Source organism: Camelus ferus, chromosome 14 (genome assembly GCF_009834535.1).
Source record: "Camelus ferus isolate YT-003-E chromosome 14, BCGSAC_Cfer_1.0, whole genome shotgun sequence".
In the NCBI taxonomy this organism is placed as follows: domain Eukaryota; kingdom Metazoa; phylum Chordata; class Mammalia; order Artiodactyla; family Camelidae; genus Camelus; species Camelus ferus.
In genome coordinates, this window is record NC_045709.1 from 52,429,999 (window position 1) to 52,457,412 (window position 27,414).

At 37.3% G+C, this 27,414-nt stretch overlaps 1 protein-coding gene and 1 long non-coding RNA gene across 9 annotated transcripts in view; one reads left to right on the forward strand and one right to left on the reverse strand.

Annotated features, from left to right (window-relative positions):
- KLF12 (Kruppel like factor 12) overlaps positions 1 to 27,414 on the forward strand; it is a 517,595-nt gene that overhangs the window by 141,519 nt on the left and 348,662 nt on the right. For 2 of the 8 annotated variants that reach the window (XM_032496875.1, XM_032496877.1), the window contains exon 2: positions 3,251 to 3,378. The exons of 5 other annotated variants lie outside the window; for them this stretch is intronic. The gene's annotated coding sequence lies outside the window, so the exon portion shown is untranslated. Of the gene's footprint in view, positions 1 to 3,250; positions 3,379 to 23,512; positions 23,639 to 27,414 lie in introns of all 8 variants that reach the window. One more of the 8 variants, XM_032496874.1, reaches the window with a different exon arrangement.
- Positions 3,114 to 25,468, reverse strand: LOC116668714. The gene is made up of 4 exons (XR_004325950.1): positions 25,343 to 25,468; positions 20,953 to 20,957; positions 13,666 to 13,672; positions 3,114 to 3,123 (listed from the first exon to the last, which is right to left on the reverse strand). It is a non-coding gene; the product is annotated as an uncharacterized LOC116668714 (long non-coding RNA).

Genomic DNA, 27,414 nt, shown 5'->3' on the forward strand with positions numbered 1-27,414 from the left:
TTTTAAAATCTGAGTTTATAGCTATACTCCCAGTTCTAATCCAACATGTCTTTCTAGCATCCCCACCCTTGCTATGTCTGTAAATACCTGCTCCAGCAGTGAGAAGCTGGGCCCGTGATAGCCTCGGCGTATGTCCTTATATGCTCAGTCATTTGACCTATTTTCCCTATCCACTGTCTCACTGTGTGCTGTCCCCTTACCATCCACCCCACTGCCCTCGGCTTCCCAGGTGCTGGGTACCCACAGACGTGCTTACCTGCCTGTGCCTTCCTCCCCCCCTCCATCTCCCACCCTGCAGCTCTCCGTGTTCTTGGCTGCTGCTGGACAAACAATACAGTCGTATCTTATGGTTGACTTTGTACCATTTTAGCGTCTTTAGCACTGTTGTTAGAATGTGTTCTTTTAAAAATTTTCAGTTTAAATTAACACTTGTTTTTTTCCCCCGATGAGAGCTTACCATCTGTGAGGGAGGCATCATGCTAGGTGTACTATAGAAATAGACAGAGACACATCTTCCACCCATATGGAACCATGACTAGTGGGTGAAACAGCCGGACTCAATGTGATGAATTTTACAAAAAGGGAAGAACGAATGTTATGGGAGGTACATGGAAAGTGCTTCTCTAGTACCCTGTATTAGTGTCTTCTTTCTCCTCCACAGTTTACTGAATGAATTACTTGGTACTTGTAGTGTGAATCTAAGTGGGTAAGCTACAGGAAAGACTTGGAGAGTTGCAGAATCAGAGTAGAAGACCAGCATTTTTGTTTGATGGCCCCACGTAGTCATCCTCTCTTGGTCAGAGGATCAGCGGAAAGGCTGTTTTCCTGATTCATTTTCTACTTGGTACAGAGGTCATGTTTCTGAGCAGAATGAGATTTATATGATGAAGGGTTTAAATGCTTATGGGGCTGGACGTAGGACAAAGATTTCTCTAAACCTATTTATAGAATAATAATTAGGAATATAAGTCCAACAGCAAAAAAATGAGTCATTAAAAAGTCTTAACCTTAGAAAGTAAACACGTTAATGAAACTTCACTTATTTGCATTATAAAGCAAGGCTTATGACATGTAACATATTGCTATTTTAAGGATTTGAAAATGTTGAAGTATTCCATGTGAACTTGTTTACTGTTTGCTTAAATAGAAACCTTTTTACATTTTGAACATAATATGTGCTATATAACATTGTGCTACATGAACTCCCTAGCAAAATATTTCCAAAAAATTGTTCGGCCTGTGATGGAGACTTCTTATATAGAAATTCGGAAACAAAGGTTACTAAGGTCTGATTTATATAGTGGCTCTTTCCCGTGGTATTGACTAAATATCGGGGAACTAGGCATTCCTGCCTTGTGGCAAAACCCATGTATGAAGTTTGATGTGGCCATTCATTATTCAGTATACAGCTCTCCAGGGCATTAGGCCTAAAGAGTAATGGGAGCTTAAAGGAGCTTTAAAAATCATTTGTCTTCTGTAGATAAAGGGAGAGTGACTTGCACAAGGTTATAGAGCTTGAATGCAGTAGAGTCAGGACCCAGATAGAAATTTAGCTCTCAAAACAAAAAAAAATTTAGCTTTCATGACTCTTAAGTCAATATCTATGCCTGAGGTTTTAGTGCTTTTGGATTTGGTGGTGATGGTAGTGGTGATAAGAATCATAATAAATTTCATAATTATAATTTAATATTTATTTTTATATAAATATGTAGATAATATAAACTGAATTATAATTATATACTTATATAAATAATTATATAATAATTATAATTATTATTATTTGATTAGCCTAACAGTTCTTAACACCAAGCTTTTGCCAGGCCGTAAGCAATACCAATGGTTAGTAATTACCTGGACCATTTTTAGCACTTAATTTAAAATAGTCGCAGTGTTCTCTCATCAATGTGTAATTTCCAGATTCGGAGCAGTGAGTTCAGTTTTAGCTGTGAATGATAAACTGAAAAGCTGAATTGCCTTTGTTATTATGGCTGAAATGGTTACATTCCTGTGATCAGAATTTCTGGGATATTAGGATGTGAATGATATAGAGGGAAATTTATAGCTGCAAGTGTTTAAATATCGTTTGATAGTAGAGGCTAAATGTGGCCTATGAAAATTAGTTTAGCTGGCTGTTTCTATTTCTTAGTTTCTTTTTCTTTTCCTTTTTTTTTTGATTTTAATGTATTTTCAAGGGAAGATAATAGAAAATTGGATTCTGAAGATGTGTGGTGGGTCAGTAGACAAGTCAAAAGGGGTATTTCAAAAAAGTATTTGGAGGAACATTTTGTAGAGTTGGGGCTTATAGTATGGAAAAATACTAAGTTGATGCTTTAGAAAAAAGTTGCTTTGCAATTGCAGGCATTTAAATCATCAAAGCACATGAATATATGTATAACATTTTAAAGTATGCTGTGTGGTTAAATGTTTGGGAAAATACTTTAAAAATGTGTTAAAAATGTTGGGATGTGGTGTCTGAATCTTGTTAAGCAGCAAATCTCAGCAGCATATGTAGTGTTTGGATCCTTGGGCCGGGGTTGAGATGCCTTACACATTACTGTGATTTAATAATGGCTTTTAGAAATGTGAAACTGTTTAAAGAAGCTCTGCAGTCACATTTAAAACTCATCCATCTTGTGATTTATGCCTCAGTTTTCCTCCTGCATTTGGTTGTTGATTAAAGAAAAAAGTCAGAGCAAGCTTACGTACTGTGGACCCAGCAAAGATGTAAAATACACACTAACCATAGTCTTCAGAGTTGATGTTTGTTGGCAGGTGTTTGTAGAAGTGATACTCCATTGTACTTTCTGAAAATGCCCTATCTCCCTGTAAACTCTCTGAGAAATTAAAAAAAAAAATCAAACCAAAAAAGAACCACACTCGTATTTTGTAGTAGTCATAAAGTCTTTGAGAAACTGTTTTGCCATCTTTGACTATAAATCTTCGGGACTCTTTAGGGACAAAACTGTTTCTGAACTTGGCATTTTGTATTCATTGTTAACTGAATTTGTATTACCACCATATGAGCTAGGTATTTTTCCTTTTTTAAGAGTTAGAAACTGTGGTTCAGAGAAGTGAAGTAAAAGTACCCAACGAGAGAGATTTGGAATTTGAACTCAGAAGTGTCTGACCCGATGGTTGTAATAATCCAAGTTTTTAACACTTTCTGTTTTGTCTTTCACATAGTGAATTAAGCTAAATGCCACCAACTGTGTTGGGCACTTACTGAACTAGATCGTAAACTGCTTTCCAGCTTCTGGAGCTCTCTGGGCAGACTTTTCTTCTGTTGATTCTCCCATCACACCCAGGAGAAGAGGCAGGCTGAGAAGGTGATACTCTGGCTCCCTCCTACTTTCATTGTGATTTCGTTGATCCTGGAAGGTAATTTTTTTCTTCTAATAAGCAGTCACTACATGGGTGAGCCAAGCATGAAAGTCAAGGACACAGTAGTGTTTTTTTGTGGTGGGTGTAACCCGCTAAATTTCCTAGGAAACAGAAATATGACTGACAAATAATGATTTGAAAAAGCTTGAAGGCATTCCTAGGACATTGTTTCTGCCTTTAAAATAGTTTTTCCGAGGTGATCAAGTTAAGTAATTGAATCTTTAATGCCCACATTTTATGTGGAGTACATCTTGCACAGTCGGTGATTCTGTGAAATCTGGATTGTGGTTCCTTAGGATTGTAATCTTTGGTGCCTGGTAGTATCTTTGTTGGAGAAGTGGGGATCTTTTTTCCTGTAGCTGAGTATAGGCTAGTTAGTCACTCTTTGATTTTCTAAGCACTGTGCTAGGGACAGTGGGTACCAAGGCAGGTAAACATGATTTAAGATGCAGCTTAGAGTTTAATTAGAATGATGAACTTGTGTGGTCGTCTTATGGCAAACTTTTGGAGTTGGTGGGACTCAGTACTTTTTTGTGTCATCAATTCAGGTGAAAAGCTGCTGAGTTTTATAACTAAAAGGAAAAGAAGAAAACCTCCAGAAGCAGCCTCTGAGAACTTGTCAGCAGATTAACGTAACTGAAAGGAATTGCTCAGGATGTGTGTGTAAAAGTTGAGCCTCTTCAGAAGAGCTCACTCATGACGTGATGAAAGATGGTGGGGATCTGGGTGGGGAAATCCCACTACCGTCATTAGAGGGTTTTATGAAAAAAGATGTGAGGGTGTGTTTGTGTGTGTATGGAACTGTGTGTCCTTCATGGTATTACAGTACTGTTCTGAAGACAACCCACCACACCCAGTGCAATCTGGAATCAGATAGTCGTCAAAATGGTAACCCCAAGTCACTAAGAATAGTTTTAAGTTTTCAGTACATTCTTTGTAAGGAATTGGAAATAGGTAATACAGCTTATAAACATGTCCTTTAAAAATTACAATAAAAAATAATGGCACTGAGAATGTTCATGGTAACAAAAATTCAACCATCTTGGAAGACTTATTCCTTGAGGATTCTAGGTAATTGAAGTTTGACTGAGTACAGTTTTATTGTCATAACCCCTGACATTTCTAATCTGAAATCCCATGTGGGGTTTTCAATCACATCTCAAGAAAGATATGGATCTGAAGAAGGGGAAATGAACTGATTTTTGTTCTACCTGGGGATTTTAAAAATGTGAACTTTTCAGACTGGAGAGTATATGATGAGAGTCTATAAAAAGCAGACTGTATTGGTCAAATCTCAGAAATCTGTAATAGAACTGAGCTTTCCTATGAAATCTGAAAGATATTTAAGTGTAAAACCAACGACAGGCAATAATACTGCAAACAGTGAGCAGAATAATTGTAGAATATATTACTTCCATGAGGTGCTTATGCTGAAAATAGGTAGCTTGAAAAATGCTTTAAAAATGTAGCCAAATCAATAGGACAAGATAGATCTGAAAGCTTTTCTGGATGTGGGGGAAAAACATTTATTGAGTCTCTCCTCTGTGCCAGCCCTACGCTCTGTTCTGGGGATTCCTGGCCCAGTCCTTTCCCTTTAGAAATGCACATCTGTTTTGTAGATGAGTTTGCAGACATAGTAAACAATCTTATGGTTAAGGGGCGGGGGGGGAAGGGATGGGAAGGGATAAATTTGGGAGTTTGAGATATGCAAATATTAGCTGCTATATACAAAAATAGATTAAAAAAAACAAATGTCTTCTGTATAGCATAGGGAACTATATTTCAATATCTTGTAATAACCTTTATGGAAAAGGATATGAAAATGAATATATGTGTGTATATCTGTTCGGGAAAGTCTGAAACACTAGGGAGGCCTCTTGTGCTCGGATCATTTCTTCACTTCCACAAAGGCATGTGCATATGCTTTTTAAAGCCAGGAGCTATAGTTTCCTGAATACATATATTTTATAGTTATTAATAATACGACCACTGCCCTTAGCTTTCTCAGCTGTCAAAGGATAAAGTATAGATGATTTAAATAAACAAGATTTTTCAACTTTTTCTTCTGTGTGTGCATGTATTTGTGTATGTATGACAAATATTTATATAGTATATATATATATATAAAAGATGTACCTACATATATAGAATTATATGCATCAGAATCAATGAAATCTGCTGATTTAAATTTTTATATACATGTTTGTGTAACTTGAATATGGACTATTACCTAGCTTTTTAAAAAAAAATATTTTTCACTAATACTCTGAAATATTTGGGAAAACTAGTATACTCTGAAATATTTGGGAAAACTAGTCCTCTGAGGAAGAAATGAATTTGATATGTTTTTAGTTGTTAACTTATGTTGAAATCAGAGTGGTTTAAATAGTGAATTGCTACTTAAACCAAAGAAATGCTCCTTTACATTAGTTTGTATTTTTCTTTATTTAACTTATCTAGAGAAATTGGCCTGAGGTATAATGTATTGATTATAGTCCCTCTCGTTATATATAACATTTAGTCATTTCTTGACTGTATATGTTTTGCATATAATGATATATTTTGGAAAACCTTAGAGTTACAACTTTACAGCTGGAATGTTCTTTAAAAAATAATTAGTTTAATTCTAAATTATTTACAAGCAAATGATAATTATATTATGGTTAGTTATAGTTTACAAAGTTCTTGTTCATTAAATGGAATTCCAGCTTTTTAAATCTGTGACCTCTTTAATTTCTTTATTGTTCATGTCATGTTATTTTGACATTGTCAGCAAAGATGCCTAAAAAAAGGAACAATGGGGTCTCCATGGTAAGTGAGAGAGTTTTTATATTTGTGTTACATGTCCACATCAAATACATTATTGATTAATAATTGGGAAATAATAGTAAAAACTAAGGGACACTGGATGTGATTTCTTTCTGTAGGTTGTGGAGAGAAGAGGAAAGACCTGTTTTTATAAGGGAAGAGCAGGAGCATGGGAAAAGTGAGGCAAATAACTGAATGTTTTCTTAAAGAAAAAGTAGGATACAAGGTGTATTACCTAGAAGTGACCTTTCTTTCCCAAGTTTTGGGTTTACTGCCCCCAATCTGTCCCCAAAAGATCATTTAGTTCCTAAAGATGTTGTGGTGACTTTTGTATCTCAGCAGAGCAAAGGAAATAGCCACTGCCACTACTGCCACTATGCAGTTTAATCTTTAGCAGGTGCTTAACTCAGGGTGGTGGTAGACTATGGAGCACTGCTTTGCAGTCAGCTTGGGATCGAGTAGAACTTTTCGAGGAAGGCAGCAATGTGATGAAAATATTAATGTTGAAAAGCTTAATGTGAGCAGCATGCCAATTGGGTTTAATGGCAAGGAGCTAGAGTTGACTTGGTAGAGGGTCAAAATTCTGGTCTAGCCTAAAATAAGGAAATTTTGGAATGTAAGAAATAGGTAGAATTAAGAGCATTTCATGAAGGGTGTTTTGACTTTTGAGAATACAAACATAGAAGGAGAGAGGGAAAGAGGAAAGAGGATTCTTAAGTTTCAGGGTTGGGTGATCAGAGATGCTGTTCACATGGGGGCATTGCAGGAGAGCTGATCTGGGATTAGACTCTGAGCTCAGTAGTGGTCGTATCATGTATGAGCTGATAGTAGGTCATTTAAGTGAACATGTACTCACATTGTTAGAATTCTGAAACTGGAGCTCAGGTAGGATCTTTGAGCTGGAAAAAGTTTCCAGCATAAAGTTCTGAGTGAAGCTTTGAGACATGATTCAGTACACTAGTGGGAAACATAGTTTGCCTTTCTTCAAAAATAGCTACTTCAACCTTGCCTCCGGGATTATATTTCTGCTCCACTTATCCACTAGGTTTGATTATGAGTAAAGGAAAGGAACTCAAACTGCCTTTAATAATAAAAGAGACTTTGGTTGCCTGATGATAGAAAGTCCAGAGGCAGGTAGGTCTTCAGGTTTAGTCTGGTTTAACATCTCAACAGTATCATCAAGGATGTATCTAGTTTCGTTCTTTCTGTGTCAGCTTTAACGTCAGTCTGGCTCCTCAAATGTGCAGGAGTGAGAAGGAAGGTATCTGGTTTTTCCCTTGTAGAATGAAAAGAAATTGGCTCCTGGCAGCTCCCTCAGATGAGGAAGCTTCTTTCTCGGATGCCATTTGTGATGAAGATGCTGTAATTCACCATGATGGATGTTTTCTCATTCATTCAGATCATTTTTAACTTCTTTCAATAGTATTTTATAATTTTCAGAGTACAGGTTTTTGTACTTTTGTTAAATTTACTCTTAAGTATTTTATTTTGTTGCAACTGTAAAATAGAATTGTTTTCTTTTTAAGTTGAGCTATAATTGACATATAACATTATATTAGTTTCAAATTTATAACATAATGATTCAATATTTGTATGTATTGTGAAATGATCACCACAGTAAGTCTGGTTAACATCCATCACTATATGTAGTTATAAAAATTTTTTGTTCTTGTGATAAGGATTTGGAAGGTTTAGTCTCAGCAACTTTCAAATATGCATTTCAGTATTACTAACTATAGGGGTTTGACTTGTTTTCTTAATTTCATTTTTGGGTTATTTGTGCAAGTTTATGGAAACACAATAGATTTTTGTATATTGATTTTGAATCTTGCAACCTTGCTGAGCTCATTTATTAGCTCTAGTTTTTAAATTCCTTAGGAGCTTCCTTTCCAATCTAAATGGTTTTATTTATTTTTCTTGCCTTATTACTCCGGCTAGAACTTTTTCTGTATAATGTTGAAGAGAAGTGGCGAGAGCAGACATTGTTGTCTTCTTTCTGATTCAGAGGAAGGCTTCTAGTGTTTCACCATTAAGTATGATGTGATTTGTGTGTGTGTGTGTGTGGTGTGTGTGTATTTTGTAGCTGCTCTTTATCATGTTGAAGAAGTTCTATTCTTTGCTGAGTGTTTTTATCATGAAATGGGGTTGGATTTTGTCAAGTATGTTTACTACATTTATTGACATGATCATGTGTTTTTTTTTTTTTTAGTGTATTGATATAGTTAATTGATTTCATATGTTAAACCAACCTTGCATACCACTTGTCATGATATATAATTCTTTGTATATGTTGCTAGATTTGGTTCACTGGTATTTTGTTGATTTTGTATTTATATTCATAAAATGTAACAGTCTACAGTGTTCTCATGATGTCTTAGGAAATAATTTTTAAATGCCTAATTTTAGATTAACTGCAATTTTTAACATGTTATTGATGACTAATATTTCTCTATGGGCTTATTTAAGTGCACATATTAAATAAAATGGCATATGAATTAGTGTCTGTCACATTTTGAAGGTAGTTATTTTCTTAGGATTGGAAAGGGATCATAGTAATACCTGTTTTTATAGTGGAAGGACAGATCTGTTGTATTCATGAACCTGTTGTGTTTTCTCTCTACATTTTATTTATTTGGTGGAAATATTTCTTGGCTCTGTGTGTGTATGTGTGTGTGTTTATAGGACTCATTTACCCCATCCTTTACCTTGAAAGCAATGAATATATTACAGTATGAATAAGGTGAAATGAATTTTCTGGAGTAAGCTTGTATTTGTATCTAGGGTTTTATTACTTTTTTGTATGATTAGAACATGAGCATTTTACAAGTGATAATTGCACAGTTCCACTACAGGTAGCAGAATAATTTATTGCACAGGTTTTCTTATTTCTTAAGAGCTTGGAATGCAGTATAATTGTTTACAATACAATCCAAAATATTAAAGCCTGTTTTCTTGGAACATCTTCATAGGTATACAAGTTTGCTTCTTTAATCATAATTCCTTGTAAGTGATTTTAACTCTTTAGAGTGCTTTTTTAATCTGTCATCCTTTCTGGCCATCATCAAAGCCTTGTAAAACATGGTAGATTTAATATTATGACCTGAACTTGTCAGACAAACAAATTTAGTCATTGAAAGACCTTCAGGTTGCAGATCCATATAGGGGCATTAGAAAGGTAGTAAGCTAGATGTTCAGAATCCCTGCCATGTGCTCTTTTTAATGAATCAAATTATGTCCATAAAAGTACCATCTAATGACCATACTCTCATTTCTGGGTGGCCCTACTCTTTTTTTTTTTTTTTTGTCCTGGGTGTGCTAGAGTAGAGAGAAAGCAGCAGTCAGCACTGTCACCAGCACAGTAGTTTCTATGGTAGATTAAATTCCTGTGAAGGACGGAATTTATCCTTAGTGGAATTTCTGAGTGGAAAGATATACTGAGTAGTAAGAGTTGCTTGGGCCTGACTGGAACCATGTTTCATGGAGTTCTTTTTTTTCTTTTTTTTTTTTTTTAGTGGATTCCTATCTCTTAGGATTCCATGATATTGAGAGAGAGAAAGCAGGACCGTACTTTGTCCCCAGTCTGTAGGATACTACTCCCTCCTCCAATCACTCATCGCTATGAAGTTTCTAAGACCAAGAACATATTGGTTAAACTACCCCAGATCTTGCCCTCCTGAGTGCTCACCTGGTTGAGAATGCACCTGGGTGCAGTAACTGGCAGCTCCTTCTTTCCTGCTCATTAACTATTTCTGCATTTGGTGGGACTTCCTGGATAGCCCAGTTCTGGCTTCCTCTGCACAATGCACTGAGAAACACCAGTTAATTATATTTGAGTACCTGACACTTGACAGAGTCTCATTTCATGCCAACAGCTGAAGAACTTATCTCTAACTTACAAATAAACCCCCCCCTGGGGCTCAGGAACTTAAAGACATGACTAGACACTGGCACACAGTGGGGTTAGGAACCTGACTTCTGTCAGATTATAAGCTTCCTGAGAACAGGGGTACGCTTTAATCAGTGTTTTAGCCCCAGCGCTCAGCACATATCTTGGTCTGTACTTGGAGCCCAGATATGGTTGCATAGATGTTGAGCCCCTGCTCCATACCGTGTGGCTCCCCCCAACTCTCCTCTCATGAGATTGCATATGCAGAAGATTCTAGACTCTTTATAGAGAGAACCTGAGGCTTTCAGCTGAGGTGGCGAAATCCTGCCAAATTTTTTTTTTTTTTTATTTTTGAAGCCGTTCTGCTGTCTTGTCTGTGACCTACGTAACTTTCTACAGAGGACCTATGTAAACATTCCCAACACGAGCGCTTGCCGGTGACCGAGTTTCTGTGCTGGGGGCTGCAGAATTCATACACCTGCTGCTTTGGATGTGAACTCGCGTCTCGGGCCAGGCTGTCTCCTCCCTCGTCAACAAATTGTGTTGTCAGAATTAACTCCAAGTACGGTTATCTCCAAACAGTGTCATAGTGCTTCTCCAGCTTCCTCAGTGGAAATGTTCTAGATAGTATATGTTTTGGAAGATGCAGATGAGACGTATAGTTGGTTTACTATGTCTTCAAAACAAAAATGCTAGCAAGTGGTCCTCAGCCTGTATCTGGGCTGAAAATATCAGTAATTTCTTTAGCTTACAATTCTGTTTATAGCAAAAACTGGGTTTTAAAATTTAAACCACTTTTATTTGTATATAACATGTTAAAAGGTCAGTATAGTTTTCAGAATTTTTGATCCATAAAAAATAGAAAACAGGCTGGAAAGTACAATTTAGCCTAAAATCTGCGGTGGCTTTTCCTCACTGAGGAGAATCATTCCCCTAAATTATGGTTTAGCTGGCACTGCCAGTCCCTATCCCAGCACAGACCCTCAGCTTTCTGCTTCGAGAGTGCATAGGGTTGGAGTACCTCTAAGTGTCTGCTCCACTGACCATTTGCATCAGGCTTACGGAAGTGTGTGGTAAAGTTCAGGGTCCTGGGCCTAACCCCACCTGACTGAATCAGTACCTTTGAAGGTTAGGCCCAGGAATTGGCCTTTTTACCAGCTTCCCGTTGATTGTGACAGCCTCTAAAGTCAGAAGCCCACTGGCCCATAGACAGCAGCTAAAGATTGGAGTCACAGCCATCTTGGATTGAGTCGCTCCACCATTGAAGGCTGCTGGGACATTTGTATCCGGCAGTAGGGATGATAACAGTAGTTACTTCTGGGGATGGGAGGATCTGGTGAAGCCTGTGGAAGGTAATTAGTGCAGAGGCTGGTCTACAGCAGGTGCTCAAGAAATGCTGGGTGGGGCAGGGGCAGGCACGGATGCTTGTTACCATTATCGTTGTGCCCAAATGGTACAGTAGGTGCTCGAACTCATCATCCTCTCAAAACAAGGCTGTGAGAGTATTACCAGAAAAATCACTTTGGAGAGTCATGAAGTCAGTGCAGACCCCTAGCTTGTTCGTATAAGAAAAGTGGCATCGCCACACAGCCACCCTGTTTGTTTAAGTATTGTCTGTGGCTGCTTTGGACTCTGCCCACAAAGCTGAAAACACTTACTCTCTGGCCCTTAACAGGAAAAGTTTGCCAACTCTTGCTCTCTTTGTTCAATGTGGGTTTTTGGTGGAAGCTTCACTACGTTACTCCGTGGTTCGCAGGCAGTCGGGCCTTGGTAATAAGAGAGAGCTGGTTGCAGGGGCCAGTTGTCCTGTCCTGGCTCCGAGGCTCCTGCCACACCTGCTGCTCCATGTCTTGAAGTTGCGCCAACCCTTCTTCTTGCCTTTACTGCCGCCTTCTCCGCTGAGGATCAGTGACAGGGTCCTGGACCATTTTAGCATCTGGGAAGCCGGCTGCGTGAATGCTTTAAAGACTCCCAGGACTCAGGTGTTGTAGTCCCCACAGACAGTAACGTGGGAAGGGGAACAAGTTTGTACTGAACAGGGGACAGACCTAGTCATAAGCTGTGGTGGGACGCTTCACGACCAAGTTTGAATTTACATTGAATTCTGGAAACACGTTCTCATTCATCTCCTACAACTCTTCCACATTAAAAACCACAACCAAACCCAAATATCAGTCCAGAAAAAAAAACAAAAATTGTCCTAAAATTGTAGAAGGATCTTATTACGGAAACAGTCGCAATCTGATTGTCTAAACGTGAAACTGAGTGGAGATGTGATTGTTGAAACGTGGTTACATTTCCCAAATGAAGATCGCTTCCTAGAACTTCTGTCAGGTATTATTTTATCCAGGCTCAAGTGTATAAGCAACAACTAATTTATAGCATCTTGATATTCTCCAACAGTTTTAATAGGAATATCTCATTTTTCCAAAAATACTAGTTCCATCCTTCTTGTGGGAGGCACTAACATTGTCATGGGCTTTAATTGAGAAAGAACCTCTGCTCTGTGGGTTTTATATTCATCCCTTAGCAGAATTTCACATGCCCCTCGGGGCAAGTAATGAGGCATCTGCATTTTTGCATATGCTCATGAAAGTGAAACAGACATCTATTAGTCATCACTAAAAATGGAGAGATGGAGAAATTAGAATGCTGTTCTGTTTTCATATAGGTTTGATTGTGGGTGCTTTTCTCTTTTATTTCTTCCTTGGTTTTTGCGTCTTCCTCTGCATGTGTGTCTCATTCTTCCTTTACTGGGTCCTTAACTCCATTCTTCCTCTTGCTCCATTAACTAGTGGTGATGTGCAGTGTACCCCTCGGGTCCAGTGCTTATGCATGATAACTAGCATAGCATGAAATGTTTCTCTTTAAAAAGCTTCCTGCCAAAGTATAATTAAAAGTCTTTTTATGTGTCTTTTAATTAATATTTTTATTCGCTCTCTGACTCTCTAATAAGAGGAAAAAAGTTCCCATCCCCTGTTTTCTTGGCCTCTTTGTGTGGCTGGCTCAGAGTGTTTGATTGTTTGATGGGGTAGATAAAATTCCCCTGATGTTTCCTACTCACTCTAAATTTGGAATACACCTACAGTTATTCTTTTCGGCTTTATTGTTTCCTAAGCCATCTATTTCAATACAGTCCTAAAGCTTAAACGGAACACTGTTATTGTGGCTAAGAATAATATGTGTAATGGAGCAGTAGATTAGATTTCATTACCATCCTCATAACCATGCAGAAGCCAGCATTCCCACAAAGCACTCAATACGTTCCAGTGATTATTAGATTTCGCCAGGACCATGGTAAATTTATAATGGTTACTTGAAGTGACTTGTAGGTGGAGTGGTGGGAAGAACTTGGCCTTTAAACCCAGTGCGGCCTTTCTGAAACCCTGATGTCTGAAGCAGGGTCAGGGGCATCCATGAGGACAGTAGTCAAGGGGAAAGCTATTGCTCATCACTGAACGGAGCAGTGTCGTCTGATGTACGGTTTTGATGCACCTGAAGCAGAGCAAGGAGCTTTTAGTGTGTTACACTGAGACGTCTATGAACTTGAGAATGTTTGTGGTGCTTTTATAGGGAGTGGTTGATTTGACGCTCTTACTTCATTTTCCTTTTATTGTTTGTCAGGAAACCTTGATCCTTGTTTAATAATCCTAGATTTTTATTGGATTAGGAGATGTTAGTAACATCAGATTCATCAAGTGAATTGGATTTTAATGATTTAGTAATGAACCTTACATACTTGTTCTGTGCCGTTAAAACACACGATTTTGCCATTTGAATGGTTCTGTTACACTTGATGATCCTGTGCTTATGTTCTTGCTTTTCCTCAGTCTAAAATTCCCATCTGCTACTGCCTCCTGACTCTATTCTCTCTTCTAACTATTCCAGCTCTCAAAACCTGACTCCTAGTTCATACGCCATCTGCTCCGAGAAGCTGTCCTGTTTTCCAAAGTCAAAAGTGAATGATTTTTTTTTCATTTTAACTTCTGTAGTCTTAGAGACATTTTGCCTAGACTTCTTTTTTTTTTTTTTTAAGAATTAAAAAAAAATTTTTAATGGAAGTACTTAAGTACTTGAGATTGTACCCAGGACCTTGTGCAGGCCAAGCACGCACTCTACCCTGAGCTATGCCTCACTCCCCACTAGACTTCTATTTCGCAGTAATTTCCTTCGTTTTCAACGATAGGTATCATGTATCAGGCTGAACCATATGAAATTACCATTATTCAACTATTTTTGAGCTACAAAATGTATCAAGTTAATAAGGTTGAACCTAATACTTATTTCATTGTGAACTGCAAAAATCTTTTGAAAATAAACGATGGTCTGAGTTACTTAAAACACATCTCGGACTTGGATTTACGTATCTCTCTATTCTAGAGCACTTCCTGAGTTTGATACATGACAAATGGGTTCAAGAAATGGTTGTTGACGTGAAATCAGTTGGACTGTTTAAGTTACCATAACTTTTTATAAGCAGCTAATAATTGATTTAGGAATGAGGCCTGTTCTATGAGGTACACTCCTTTAAAGCCAGAATATCCCAGAGTCCACTGTATACTTTAGTGTTCATTGTCCAGTCGCTTCTCAGCCTTTTGGCTAAGATTAAGTGTAGTGTACATCGTCCAAACCATTTCAAAATTGTCAGACACCTAAAGTTAAACTTCTCATCTTAGTCACTGTTACTTAATGTCTTAGCTTTATGCTGTTAAGACTTTTGTTGAGTATTTTTTTCCTTTGCCTATACTTGTCTTATTTTGCTTTACTTAATGCAAAAATATGAATTATTTTATTTTCTAATGTTCCTCTGTCCATGTTTTTTACCCACCTAACTCTTAGCTGAAGGTCTGTCGGTGTCCCCCTGCCTCAGAAAATACTCCCTGGCTTGCTTTATTTAGTCATGGAAAAAAAAAAATCCTTTCCTTCCTTTGAAATATTTTTGTGCTTGCTAAAGGTCCAGTTAAATCACAGGAGATAAAAGTTGTACTGACAACCTTGGACATTCTCTGTCCTTTGCCAGAAATAGCAAACTAGATACTCATCTTGTACAAAAATATGTGCACGTTCATCCTCACTAAAAACATCTTGTATCTGGTCCTTAAAGGAGGAGAAGTCTAAGCTCACAGTTGGTGTCTCAGGCTTTGGGGGGTCAAGGTGGGGTTGGAGGGGAAGAAAGTATGGTGCTGAATGAATGGAGAAAATTGTGCTTTTTCTTTACTGACAGATTTTTTAGTTTAATAGCATATAACCTCTTTTCTTAGCTGCTTATAATACAGTATGATTTCCTTAAGACATTTCCTTTTTAGTTCACTTACACTTTTTTCCTAACTGGGAGAAATTTTACATGAGAAAAGGTGATTTTTGAATTAGAAAGATGAATCTGTGGACATATTGAAATATTTTATAGCATCATATATAAGTTTTTGTGAATTTCTTCTTGTATCAGTTTTGCCATATAATACTTTTAATTATGGTTAAAAATTCTGGTTGGCTCTTTTACAAGCTCTGAGACATGTAATAGATATTTTTCATTTTTAGAAAGATCCCAGTGATTGAGATTGCTGGAACATGAGATTCTGTAGTATATACAGTTAAATTGGCAGTTTTAATGAACAAGGTGACATCTGATAGGAGTGGAATAGGGGAACAGATTATTATAAATCCATGGAAGGAGGCTTTCCATGTCTATATGTAATGATATATATGTGTTTCTGCTGTTCCAATGAATAATTTAGTCAAATGGGCTAGGTTTTATTGAGCATGGATTGTAAACTCAGGGGTAGAGATCAGTCTGTGCTATGCCTAGAATGGTGCCTCCCACATGACAAATCGAAATTATTAGCTGTTGAGTGAATAAATATCTACTGGTTGCTTAATACCATGTGATGAGCGCCAGGGAACATAGAAACCACATAACATTAAACACGGTCCTTAAGGTTGTAATTTAGAAGTAGAGACGAAAATCAGTGCATTCATAAAGAATGATTAGTACTGAAATCTGCTCATTTAAAGTGATACTTAAAGTAATTTTTTAATGAAAAAGGAGGTAGATGAAAGGCCTCAGTTGTGATAATGTCATCTTCTTGTTACTGCATACCTACTTTGCACTACTCACTATGCTGTTTTAAGTGTGTTATCTCAGTGAATCTCCATGATAAATCCGTGGTTATTACTCCTGTTATTCCTCCATGAAATAATCCAGATTCAGTGTCTTTCTCAAGATTCTCTAGCAGTTAAGTGGCAGAGCTAGGCTGTGAGATCTATTCTGTCTGCCTCTTTTACTGCTTTGTTGTATAATTGCTTTTCCAGTTTTCTAGAACTGTCTGGACCAGGCTTGGCCCAAGATGGTAGTTAAGTACCAGAGGTTCTCTGGACTCTACAGACCCAGTGGAAGACTTGGAGCTCTTTCTAGAACAAAAGTGTAAAGCGGATGCTGCTGTCAGTGGATCTGGGCTCCACACAATGGTATCAGTTCAGTGTTGGGAAGAGGGACTATTGTAGTGGGACTTGAAGGGGCTTCCTTTGTCTCTGCCTTCATCAGTTTCAGTATTAAAATCCACCCATTTTTAGTGATATTGTCAAGCTGATCAATTTCCATTATAGAAACTATTTTACATACGCCTATAGACAGTTGTTAAAAACAAAGTGGAGTGTCAAACATGGCTGCCATTGTGTTTGAGTTACTTTAAGTTAGGAAGTTGATATGATTGATAGACCTCTGTCTGCTGGTTCTAGGCCCCTCACCTGGGGAACTTTTTATAAATACCAGTATTCTAACTCAGTCTCTGAAATTCCTCAGTCAGTAGGTTTGCAATGGTGATCAAGAAATCTACTGATTGATTGCTTTTCTTAAACTATCTAACCATTTTTGGACATATAGTTCAGTAGTGTATATTCACATTGTGCAACAGATATCCAGAACTTTATCGTGGAAAACTGAAACTATTTCCATTAAACAACTCCACATTTCTTCCTTTTCTCAGCCCTTGGTAGCCAGCGATCTATTTTCTGTTTCTATGAGTTTGCCTATTTTAGATTATTCACGTAAGTGAAATAACAGTGTTTGTCTTTTTGTCTTTGGCTTATTTCACTTAGCATAATATCCTCAAGGTTACTGTAGCATGTGGTGGGATTTCCTTCCTTTTTAAGGCTGAATAATATTCCATTGTATGTATATACAACATTTTGTGTATCTGTTTATCTGTCACTGAACATTGGGTTGCTTTGACTTCTTGGCTGCTGTGAATAGTGCTGCCATGATCATGGGTCTTCGAGACCCTGTTTTCAATTCTTCTGGAGATATACCCAGAAGTAGAATTGCTGGATCACATGGTAGGTCTTTTTAAAAATTTTTTGGTTAATGTTGTACTATTTTCCATATCAGTTGCACAGTTTTACGCATTTTATATTCCTGCTAACAGTGCAGGGTTTCAGTTTCTTCACATCCTTGCCAAAACTTAATTTTGTTTTTGTTTTTGTTGTTTTGGATAGTAGCTATCCCGATGAGTGGGAGGGGTCAGAAAATCTTTTAAAGTCCCCTGGTGATTCTGGCGGTAGATCTAGTGCGTAAACCACTATCTCAGCAGATCTTTGTGTCAGAGGCTACAGCACTGTCAGCTTCAATAATCAGCAGGAGTATATAGAACTTTCTCTCTTGTCCATCAAGAGACGACTCAGTGTGTCTCCAAAAATAGAAATTTCTAAGGAAAAGTTACCTTATCCAGTTAGCTAATTGGTGAGATTGAATTTCGGTACTTTCTAGCTTAAGATTTGCATAGTTTTGGGATTTTGTTTTACATACTTCTTTTTTCCTTGGGGAGATATTTTTTACTATCATTTCTAATTGTCATAAAATGCACATACCATAAAATTTACCATCTTAACTATTTTTTTAACATTTTTTATTGAGTTATAGTCATTTTACAATGTGTCAATTTCCAGTGTAGAGCACAGTTTTTCATTTATACATGAACATACATGTATTCATTGTCACATTTTTTTCACTGTGATCATTCATCTTAACTGTTTTTCATCATGCAGTTCAGTGGCATTAAGGACATTCAGATTTCGTGCAGTTAACACTACCATCTTTAGAGCTTTTTTTTTATCTTGCAAGACTAAAATTTTGTGCCCTTAAATAATAATTCTCTGTTCCTTCCTCCTCCCAACCCCGGGCAACTACCATTCTACTTTCTGTTTATGAATTTGACTATTTTAGGTGTCTCAGATAAATGAAATCATACAGCATTTTTGTATCACACAAGTGAAATCATACACTTTTTTTTGTGACTGGCTTATTTCAAATAAAAATACTTGAAAATATTTTTTTTGCAGCATTTAAAAAATGTTTAATTAACATTTACTGAATGCTCTGGGGATAGGATGCCTTATATCTGCACATTCCCTCCTGCCCCCTGCCCCAGATCCCCCTCACACACGTTTTAACATCTCTGAAGACAACTTAGCATTGTGTACTAGTTTATTTGCCCCAGTTTTTGTTTCTTGCAAATAAAATAATGGTACATTTTACAGTTGATGGGAACCTGTCTTCAGAGATAGTAAGGTAGGTGTTTTTCATAAAGGAAAATGATTACCTGGAAAACATTCATTTAGGGATCTCCTTATGATTCCCGGTAAATGTTTTAATTTAGCTAAAGAACAGGAAACCTATTTGGTATCATTAATCAGTACATTCAAATCATTACTCTGAATGATTATGCTTCATTTATTTTATGTCAGAATGTTTTCCACACAATAATAGAGAATAAAAGTGTGTCATTAATTACAGTTGAGCAGCTCACACATGTGTAGCTATGTATATATATCCATATCACATGATGAGGGAAATTTAGTATAAGAAATAATTAATCCTTACAAAAGAGTTGAAGATTCAATTACATAATAGTATTAAATTTATGACCATTTATAATTATGCCTTATGACAGCTTTTAGTAATACTTGAAAAAGTTTGTAGAGACATTTCCATATATGCTTGTGTCTTCTATTTCTAAATGAAGAACATTTTTAATAATATGGTTTTTATCTTTTGGGGGTATCAATTACGTGCTTTGGAGAAAAGTGTGTAACTATTTTTTTGAATGGGATCAGTTAATTTGTGGAGCTTCACTGTGATGGAATTTCTAACAGAGACGACTAACCCCTGTAAGAAGTTACACTTCTATGCATGGAAGTTTGGATTTACTCCTCTACTGTAAATCTGGGCCCTTCCTGATAAGAATGGCTGTGACAGTCTTCTAGTTATCAGGACTTCTCTGACCCTCAGTGATGCTGCTTCCAGCTCTTTCCCTTTCTCCTAGCTGGCTGGACTCTTGTCAGAAAGACCGCAAAACAAACTAACACACAAAACCCACTTGCAGTATATAATTGCACTGTTATAAAAACACACAGTGTTGTCCTGGGTCCAAAGAGCAGATGAAGGGAGCTGGCCCCGACTTTGTTTCATCAGCTGCACTTATTCTCCAGAGTAAAGGACTTAATTTATAGTTCAGTCACTTCTTAAAAGGCATATGTCTGTCTGTGATGGAGGAGAAGATAGGGAGACAAGGAAAAACTGAAGCAGTTGAAGTGATGCTGCAGGGAAAAGTGGGTGGAGAACAAAATTTGAGAGATTCTTGGAGAAAAATCGTCTCTCTCTCTGAACTCTGTCCTCTCTCTTTCTGTAAGAAAGCCAAAATAATTTCAACACTGTTCTTTCAAGCACCAAATAGTTTTCAAATGGTTTCTTAAATACTGCTGTAGCTTGTTTTTATAAGGAATTTCTGATTTATAATTTTTATAGCAATTTTGAGTAATTTGTCCATGAACACTCATCTCAAAAATGAAGGGTCAGAGCTAGGATTTGGGACTTCTGACTCGGGCCATGTCATTTGCACCCCACCACACTTAGTGATTCACTGATAACTTAATCACACTTTATTCCCTACTCCCCAATTCTGATAGCATTAATTTCAGTATTTTAATGTTAATTTTTATAGTTTAAAAGTTTTGCTCCAGGCTGTGAGTTTAAAAAGCTGTTGGAAGCCAAAATTCTTTCAGTATGGAATGCACCCTTGATTTTAGGAGAATATGAAAAAGAAATTCACAGTAAAAAATAACTTATACTAATATTTTGTGAAATACCCATGGTCCATATACAATTGTGAAAAAAACTCAATTTCTAATATAACTAAGAAAATAAATCTACTTAAAAATTTCTTTTATATGTATAACAGCTTTATTGAGATACAATCACATACAATACAATTCACCTATTTAAAGTATACAATTCAGTGGTTTTTAGCATGTTCACAGGGTTGTGAAATGATAAACAGTCAATTTTAGAACCTAGAAAACCTACTTTTAAAAGTAGAAATGTTCAGGGGACATCCGGGCTGTTCTCAGTTTTTGGCTGTTACGAATAGAGCTGCTTTTTTAAAAAGTATAGGTAATTTTAACAAAATAATCTTCAAGTTAATGTCCAAATTGTATCTTTGAAAACATTTAAATTATATTGTAATTATTTCTCAGCTGTTTAGATATTGTGTGCCAATGTGCTGACCTGAAAAACTTTATATACAGCCCCCCCCCTTAAAAATTTTTTTTTGGCTATATCAATGACTTTGTGTTTCTGTATTCCTGTTTATGTAAGTTTTTGGCTGGGAAGGTGAAATGAATGATGTTTGTTTAAACACATGACTTTCATATATTATTGTAGGAGCTATAAATGTATGCATGGTTAGGTTTCTGTTTTAGCTTATCAAGTTTGCAGTGGATCCCAGGCAGAAAATGTTATGCAGCATTATTTGCTGAGCAGTGCTTCTCAACATTGGGTGCAGATTAGAATCCCATGTGTATTTAAAAATGCTAGCACCCTGAACTGATCCTCAGAGGTTGTAATTTAATTGATAATTTAATCTGGCAGGGGACCCAGGTGCCAGTAGCAGCAAATTTTAAGTTTCCTCCATGATTCTCATGTGTAGCCAGGATTTAAAACCTGTTTTAGATTCTTGCTGTCAAAAAATTTATTCAAAGAGTTTACCTTTTGTTTATCTGTCTGAAGCCTCAAAAAGACCTGATTAAATCACAGCTGGATTAGAAAGTAGGGGAGGGAGCCCTGATTAAATCACCAGCCAGCACCTCTGAAGCTCATTTGCCAGATTGTTTGTCTTCAAAAGCATCCTTGGAACTTAGCAAATGCCTGCTTTGTAGAAGTTCCTTCCTTTCCTCTCTTTCCTTCCTTCCTTCGACATTTATGAAGTGCCTACTGTCCGTTCCAGCGCTGTTTTATACCCTGAGGATATAAATACAATTTGGAATCCTTCTTACATTTGAGTTGGCCAAAGATGCATAATAAATATTTGTTGAGTTGAATAGAATCACAGCTAGCCCTCTTGGCGTGCTGCTGTGCATTGCCTCAGATCCTTTGTAGAAATTACGCCTTTTTGATATCCAGGAACATTCCAAGCATCGTTTGTCATTTCCTCATTTGTCTGCTCAGGGACACCCCAAACCTAGCCAGGCTTAAGCCATCAGGATGAAGTTGGTTAGGACTAGTCCTTTAGGGATCACTTCTCCAGATGTCACAAACACCTAGTCACTGAGTTTTGGGTAAGCTCATTGTCAAGTCAGATGATGGAGTTGAGGACCACTGGCCGGCTGTGAATAAGAGAAGGCTGTCCCGCCAGGACTTGTAAGCCTGCCCTGCAGGTCTTAGAAGCCAGCCTTCCATTCAGCCCCATGGTACATTTTCTTCTCTAGGAGCAGGGAAGGAGGAGGCATGGTGTGTTTCTGTAGCATTTGATAAATTCTTGCTGGGTTGATCATCTCTCTTGTGCTTCGCTACAGTTGCTTGGATATTTTAGAGTTGACTTACGGAAGAAAAGAGTGCTTTGAACTAAGTAGCAAAATGTCCATGTGCTTGCATGTGAGCACATGCGAGCAGACATATGCAATTACACACACATTTAAGAGTGAGGAAACAGCAGCAGAAGGGACAGTGGTTTGTTTGGCTTTTCAATCAGTACTTTTTTTTTTTTTTTAACTTGGGTATTTCTAGCTTTTCCAGCCTTTCAGCCTATAGAAAATACCTTCTGAATAAGAGTGAATGGGTGTGTATTGTTGGCTTTTGTATCCTGCTGTGGTGTCCCCGATGGAAATATAAAATGGGGGAAGAAAGAAAGACCACAGGCTTTAAGAAGACATTCCTGTGGGTTGAGTCTTTGATGCTCCTGTTGGTACTGTTGGGTTTATGTGTGCCATAGAGAATAATTTCTAGAGTCATAGCATGTCTCATGTTTTTAGGAAACTGTTTTGAGAAATACATTCTGCTTTTACTTTACACATGAAATAATTAAAGCTTAGTTGTTGATTTTTTTTTTTTTTCCTTCACAATGCATTACCCACTCAATTCTTATACTTCTTACTTTGGGTCATTTGACTTACTTATTTTATTTTGCAAATAATTTATACTCTGGACAGGTGTGGATTGGCATGTGCCTTTTAAAGACTTCTGTTTGTTTGGGAGCTACATGTATTCCAGAGGAGCTTCTGTGTGCCCACCATTAGAACAAAGCTCCCTAATTTCAGTGTCGTTGAGTAAGCAGCTGGTGCAGCTGAATTCAGAGGAACAAGCATAGTTATTGACTGTTTTCTCTAAAAACAGCCTGCACGAAACATTTCCTTAAGCAACGTTGAACAGGGTTTGGAACTTCCTATTCCTCAAAAAAGTCTTAGAAAGGTTTACGGAAGTGCAGAGGTCAACGTGACTTCCTGTAATGCCTCTCCTTCACCCCCAGGCCATGGTAATTGACTCCTTGAGAAAATCTCGTATTTTAAAATCATCTGGTCAGAATGTGTAAGCAAAAAACAATCAGGAAAATAAGAAATAATCAGTTAAGTACATGGTCATATCAGCTAGATAATTGTTAGTAATGCTGGTTAATTTAAGAAAGAGAAAGTTTCAAAAACTGTAGTTATGTTGTAGTGATTGTGTGCTATTTTTACATGTTATTTCTTTTTCTTTTAGATAGGTAAGGGAAGTAACTTTTTACATAATTTATATTTTTTCTCTAAAGATCTTTGAAATGGTAGAGGTCAGGAGTTCACAAGAATTTATTCATGTATTTAAAAAATCATGCTTTCATTATTATTTTTTTAGTAACATGATTTATGATTGGATGGATGCTTTCATTATTTTTAATCATAATCCATGCGTTCATTACTTTTTGATTTGGGTGAGCATCTACCATGTACCAGACACTCTGTAAGGACTCACAGGTACAAAAGTAATGCATGGTAGCATTCAGGCAGTTAAGTAATAATACAAGTGGACTATAATTTTGGGGAGAAGGTAAGTTGCATAGATCTGCTTTCATCTGTTTTATTTCTAGCTAAATTTGTGTTTCCAGGTAAAACTTTTTTTTTTTTTTTTTTTTGTAGGATCAAACTTGTAGCCAGTTAAGGAGAGTCTTGCCTCTCTGGCAGCGCCATGATGTGGTTGCCCCTTAAAATAGTCCACTAACATCTTGACTTCTTTAATCTACTGCTTGTTTCTGTTGAATCCATGTAAGTTTTCCCTCCATTATTTTTTTTTTAACTTAAACAATTTAGTCTCACAGACTCAGGAATTATTTTATGTAGGTTGACTAACCTGCCTTATAAGCTAGTGATTGATTGTTCCTTTCTGATACCTTATTTGTATTTCGCTCAGGTTTTAATGAGATACACCTGAGCGTACTTAGCTGCCGGGACTAGATGGGTAAATTGTGTTATGAAATCCATGTCCGTTCCGATTCTGTAGATTATTTGGCTTCTGTTTCTAGACCAAAACACCATGTTATTTTTATATAGCCCTCCCACAGTCTCATGGTCATTAAATTGTAAGTAGATACCATCTTTCGCATGCATTATTTAGTAGGATCTGGTGATTAATACCAAGAAGAGCATCACAACTGTCAGGGTAGTGTTGTGTGTTTTATTTTTAGTTCTTTTTGGGTAATGTTTAAATTTTGTTAACATTTTTATGTGAGTTAAAAGTGTACTACAGAGATATCTTCTGTGAGTTGTTCCTTGTGACTTTGGGCGTATTTCCTAAGTTTATTCGTAACTTGCCACCCATGATTCTATAAACATAGAAACTGATTTATTTTTTCTCTTCGTGAAATGAGTTATCTGGGGAATGTTACCCACGCACTTACAGTGTCTCAGGAGGGCTGCTGCACTGCCCATAGAGGGAGTTTAAATTTTCTCTTTTCTCATTCCTTTTACCCCAACAGTGCCACTCTCACCCTCACAGACTGATGCTTGTATTGGTGTCAGGAACTTTCTCAGCTTCTCACTCAACTACTTTGTGGACTCATCACAACCTTGTTCTCTCCTGGTTCCTTCCTTCCCACTCTGAGGCCAGTGAGTTCCTTTGGATTGGGGTTGTCCTGACATTGGTTCTCTTAGAATCTGCTTCCTTCCTGGCTTCTCTGAGGTCGGTGCCCTCACCGTGTCTCCCGGGATCATTTTCACCTCCTCCTCAGTTTATGAAACTCTACAAGGTTCTATCATCTTTATATAAAACAACAACAACAACAACAACAACAACAAACAAAACCAACTTCTTACTTTATGTCGTTCCGTTCTCTAGAAGTACCTTCCCTTTCTCTTCCCCTTCAGTTGAAGGAAGGAAGATTTCTTAAAAGAGCTCATTTCCACTTTTTGATCTTCCAATCCACACTCCAACTCAAGGCCCTGGAGCTTATGTACTACCTGCCACCAAGCTCAGACTTCCTTGTGGTTGGTCTCATAACTGCTCAGTCCAGTGGTGTAGTAAGTGATCTTGTCTGATCTTGCTTTTGCAGTGGTCAAGGTTGATCTCCTGCTTCTTGAATTTCTTTCTGTTGGCTCCCATCTCATTCCTATGCTCCTGCTCCTTCCTTTCTGACTAGTACTTCTTAGTCTCCTGTAGGGGTTTATCCTTTCTTTCTTGTCACTAAAGGTGGCATTTGGAAGAGTTTCATCTTTCTTCCCACTTTTCATATTCACCCTCCCTTGATGTGCCCATTTATTTCTAGCCAACTGGATAGGTAGCAGCATTTCCACCTCATCACGTCCACAACTTTGTTCTTTAGGTGTTCCTTTGACCTAAAGATTTAGGTGAATTTTTGACTACCAGGTGCTAGATCTCCAAATATGGGAGTCATCCTTGACTCACCTCTTACATCTCTCATGAGTCACCAAGTCAGGCTGCTTTTCCCTCCTCAACTACAGTCTCACTGACACTATTGACTCACCCTCCTGCTCTCCAGACTAAGTGGACTGCATTTCTTTTGGACATTTCGTGTTTCTTTACAATGTTTGTTAGCACATCCATCTACTCCATGAATTTTGACTTATTGGAAGACTACAGCCGCCTTCTTCTTTGTATTCACAGTCCAGCTTATACTGCCTGGCACATAGTAGGCATACTGATAAGTACAGTGGGGCTTTCTCAACAGAAGAAGTAAGAATCAGTAGTTGGTCAGTTAGTCAAAAATGGCCTTAAAATAGAGAAATAGAAAAATGATGTACACATATCTTAGATGTTTTATTCAGACATAAAACTAGTAAGTATACATTTTTGGGCAAACCTTTGATACAAGGCCAAGATTTTTTCGTCCAGTATGAATCCACAGATGGGAATTCAGTGTTATCTTTCTTTCCAAAACCAGTAGTGGATCATCTGTTATTTCTGACTTGTTACTTTAAAGTGAAATTAAAAACCTTAGAAACCCTTTTGAAAATATTTATGATTTACTTTTCGCATTGTACAGTTATGATGTCCACGCCTTATTCAATGGTGATTTAAAAAAAAATACTACTCTATTATGGACTAATCTTTGAAAATCTTCAAAGCATTCAACCTATTTTTCATAGAAACAATTATTGAGTTCCTTTCTGTACTCCAGTGTCACTTCTTTAAGTAATATATAATTGAATAAAAATCACATTATTGTAGTAAAGTGCAACTGCATAAACAGGTTTAGGATCAAAACTGTTTTTCCTACAGATAGGGCTCTGCTGGTGGTGGCAAGAGGTTCTTGCTCTGCTCCAGAAGGCGCTGCTGGTTGGGAACATTTCAGGTGCATCAGTCAGCATGATTTACAAAGAGGGTGGAGATCATTGGTCAGTCTGGACAGTTGGTTAAGTGGAAGTTGGTTAAAAGCATTCTACCATGTTTGTCAGACTGATGCTAAAAAGATGGTTCCTCTGTTATTTGGCGTTCTGGTAACTGAAAGAACTTAATAGAAATGTGCCTGCTTTCCTGTGCACTTTCTCCTCCACATCATTCATAAAAATGTTAAATAAGACCACTTTGAGCACCCGTCTCCTGGAAATCCTCATGTATGTACGTCTGTTTCTCTGTCATTTGTCCCCTTCTTTAACCATAGCAAAATGTAATTTTTTAAACTCCTTTATTGTGGTGTGGTCCCTGTACAGTAAACTATATATATTTCAGATGTACAATTTGATGAGTTTTGATAGATGTAGCAAAATGTAATATTAAGAACTGATCTTCCCTTTGTTCCAGTCTGTTAATTGCTATCAAGTATGATGAATGTGCAGCGATATTCTGCTGTGAATTTGTTTGTTTTTGTCCCTCAGCGTGTTGTTTTCTTTACCTCTCGAAAGGCCTTCATTTTGAAAATTGTGCTTTGGCATCCTGGTTAGCAGCTGCATCCTTCTTTTTAGTGGCTGGTTGTGATGAGAATTTTACATGTGAGCCAACATTTTATAAATTCCACCTAGAGTCTTTAACTGTGTGATAGTGCCAATTGGATGTTTGTTACATCTTGCTTAATAATTAGGTTTAGACTCTCTTTTAAATTGAATCAATGTTTGATTTAGGCCTTGCCACCTATCCGTTTCAAAAGATAAGTTGGTATTTGCAAATATTCTTAATACTTTTCCTAATAAAGACCAAGGAACTAGTTATTCAGTTTCTCTCTTTCTCTCTCATCTTAAGTACATGCTTTGCAGAAAATCTCACTTCACTTCCAGAGGCTTTATCTTTTTAAGCAACATTTTTTTTTTTAATTGTCTCTGGAGGACTTTGTAAGGTTACTCAAGTTCTTTCTTGGCAGGGCTGATTATTAGTTTGTCCTTGACCCGCTAATCTTTGAGGGTTCCCTTTATTCCTTGATAGGGCTCTCATTCTGGTGTTTGAAAAGCAGTTAGCTATGTATGTCCCCTCTGACCCTGACCCTGTCCCCTAAGCTTCTTCCCAGGGCCTAATCATTTTGAACCTTGGCAGATGTTTATCTTGGGCTATGGATAAGATCTTTAAAATGGTCTTCAAAGAACCTGGGTTTATT